This window comes from Oryzias melastigma, linkage group LG10, assembly GCF_002922805.2.
Source record: "Oryzias melastigma strain HK-1 linkage group LG10, ASM292280v2, whole genome shotgun sequence".
Classification (NCBI taxonomy): Eukaryota; Metazoa; Chordata; class Actinopteri; order Beloniformes; family Adrianichthyidae; genus Oryzias; species Oryzias melastigma.
This window is the reverse complement of record NC_050521.1, coordinates 8,042,522-8,046,121: the sequence shown is the minus strand read 5'-3', so window position 1 is coordinate 8,046,121 and position 3,600 is coordinate 8,042,522.

The following is a 3,600-nucleotide window of genomic DNA, read 5'->3' as shown; positions in this document are numbered from 1 at the left end:
TATATATATATATATATATATATATATATATATATATATATTACATATTTGTGCATTTTATGGTACACATTCCAACTAACAAGCAACGATATTTAACTTCAAGGTTCACTTGGTGTGAGGAAGTCTTAAATCCTGTTGGTAACATCAGAATCTGCACAAGAATTATTCATGTTGCATCCAAGCATCACATTAGGATGCTCCGAAATCTACAATATTTATCTCTAACATCATGTTGTTCTTTTCATTTTTCTGAATAAACTTAGAGGACATTGTTACTGGCTTATTAACAGACCTGAATAATATCCAAAGATTGGGTTGTCTGTGGAGAGCCGTAGACTGGAGCAGCTGCATTCTAAGGGGAAACACAGACGAGACTTGCACTTCCCTTAAGGCTTTTATAGCCATCTCAAGGGACATCATGAAAGTTGAACTTGTGATTGTCATGTGTATGGTAAGTGTATTGTGATGCATTTGTAAGGATAATGTACGTTGCATGCATTTATGATGTACAGGTAATGCTGTTGTACGGTGCCCTTTAAAGAGAAGAAAAATCAGTAACGTTGATTAGTGTTTGATACAACTTGTCATGTGCAGCATGTCAGTAGAACCTCAATGAGTGGTCGCTTCAAATAAACCATATTTTATGCAGGTCACCTGTGTGCCTGGTACAGGTTTGCCCATTTTGCATCTGGAAACAGAAGGCCTCAAAGCCATTTCTTGAAGGCCCAAAGCCGTTTACAGTCACAGGTTCTGATGCACACACATATTCACACACCGATGGGGGTTTCATTGCCATACATAGGCGTCAACCTGTTAACACTAGGACCAGTGTGGGGTTCAGTCTCCTGCCAAGGACACTTTGACGCATGGTGGGAGCCGAGCCAGCAATCCTCTAATCAGAGGTTGACCCCTTGACCTCTGCACCATGGCCACCTCACAATTAATTTTTAATATCAAAACTTCTTCCCCACAAGAAATGCAGAAAAATATCAACAGGGCAAGGAAACTATTAAAATAAGGATGGATGACGATGAACAAGTAATGCTGAAACAAATGCAGAAATAAATATAAATGAATGAATAACTTATAATGGAGTTAAAATAATTAGAGACACAATGATGGAATTATACACATTTAAAACAAACATTTATCTCTGGGTGTGTGTCCTAGACACCTATATGAGGAGAAAGGTGTTTTTTTAAATACATCACATGGTAAGCTTGATTCACTGACAGAGGAGAATAGACTTGACAGGTCTACTATGATAGCATGTTGGTACATCTTGCTGAGTCTATTTTCAGAATGGTATTAAACTTTAACATCCAGGCCAGGTTCAACCAGAGACCAAGAGAGATAGAGACATTGAGATAGAGAGGACCGTATGTACCACCTTCATTGCTATGCAACTGTTCAATTTGTGGCCTTAAAACCTTTTGTGTCAGTTGACACTATAATCCACAAACTTGGTAGTGATCTCAGGAAGGAGGGGTTGTAGCCAAGCTAAAGAAGAAGTCCTACCAACACTGTCTGCCTTGTGAAGCTCCAAAGGAACTGACAGGTGTCGGCAGTCCAACCGGCATGCAATGTGGAAGTTAGAGAGGCAAAAACTCAGATTCCAAGAGAAGTTTGAGGAGGCCATAGAAAAAGAACATACTTGGAGAAATTTTGGCAAACACCTAAGAAGGGGAAAGCAGTTCTCTTCTAACACTGTCTACAATGCTGGTGCTGAGCTGCTGATCTTCACTGAGCACAATGTAAATAAGTGGAAGGAATAATTTGTGAACCTAAAAGATTCTCAAAGTAAGTGGATTTGTTTTTTCTGTTCAAAAATGGGAATCAGATGATGTGCTCCAACTATAGGGCTTACACTTCCCAGCCTCTCTGGGAAAGTCTACTTCAGTAAACTTTAAGAAGAACTTAGCAAACAGTCAAACTTCTAACTCTGGAGGAAAAGTGTCTCTTCTTTCCAGTCATAGAGCTGCAGAAAAGCTCTACACCTTAAACAAAGTGTTTGGAAGTTTACGAGAATTTACCTGTCCAATCCATATGTGCCTTGTTTCTTTAGAGAAAATGCTCAATTTTGTCCTTTGAAGTGTTCTGCAAAAGGTGCTTTGGGTATATGGGGTTTTTGGCTCCCTATTAAAAGCTGTCCAGTCTTTGTCGAACCAGAGATGGTGCTTGGTTCATATTGCTAGTGGTGGTTTAATGGTATGAGGGATATTTTCTTGGCAAGCTTTAGGCCTTTTAGTACCAACTGAGCATGGCTACAACACCACAGCCTACCTGAGTAGTAGCTGACCATGTCCATCCTTTATGACCAGATCACCATCTTCTGATGCTACCTCCAGCAGGATAAGGCGCCATGTCATAAAGTTAGAATAATATAAGACTGGTTTCTGGAACACAACAATGAGTTCACTGGACTCAAACGGTCTCCTCATTCATTATTTTGCTGCTTTTCAAATTTAACTGGAAGCGCCTTGGGTTACTCTTAAGTATGAAAGGCGCTTTTATAAATAAAGTTTGATTTGATTTGATTTGATTTGGAAAGGAGAGCAGCACCTATAGCTGGTTGTCACTCTAAAAATCTCTCAATCATGAAGTAGTCCATCTTGCAACATCTGTGGTCAGTCTTCACTTTGGTAGCTGAACTGGTCCTGCTTTAGCTGTAACTAGTGACTGCCTATTGTATCCACTTAAACAAAGTCTCAGATAAGTCTAATTCCGCCAAGCAGTGAGGTCACCATTGGTAGTTTGAATGCTTTCTGTGATGTAAGGTCTTAACAAAACACTGGGCATGATGACATATTCTTCCCAATCTAGCTACTACAGTGATACTTGCAACATTTTTACTTACAAAAAGTTTTTTTTAATAATTCGATCAACATTTCTCAAGGGCTGTATGCAGTAAACCTGCATTATTCTTTTCTGTGTGGCTGCCAGGCATTGGCTGTCTTTGCAGAACATGGATCCTAACTTCCACTCGCCCATGCGATGAGGTGTGATGGTTACGTATGATTCTGTGCACCTGGATGTCCAGGCATCATAGGTCAATCCAACTCTCTCGACAGAGAGAAAACTGGGTTATTTTTGTAGCATGTGTTGAGCCGATGAGAATTTGATGAAATTACCTTGTTCAAGTGTCAGTTTAGGGCAGTAGTTAGATACTTGTTTCATATTAGCCTTTACCTATGTTCAATGATGATGCCTGTCAGTGTGAGCGTGGAGGTTGGTCCTTTTCCTGCTGTTTTTAATTCCGGATTGACAGAGATTTCATGCAACATCGCCCTTATCATAATCTTTGGTGCCTGCTTTAAAACAGAATCTACCAACTTCCCTTTTGCTGTGGTCTTGGTAGGCACTCCCCCTCTTTTGTATTACTCTACATTCTATAGAACCATTGTCTGAGGTAGAACACATATTTGCATGTGTACAGGAAGGATAAATACAAAATTGAATTGATTTTGTATCTATTTGTCAAGCCATAAATGCACAGCTTACAAAACAACTTTAGTTTGTTGAAGAAAAATAAAAACAAGATGAGAAATCCTATTCGATTTCAAGCAATCTGGACAGCAGTATACACACCGGTACCGTTAG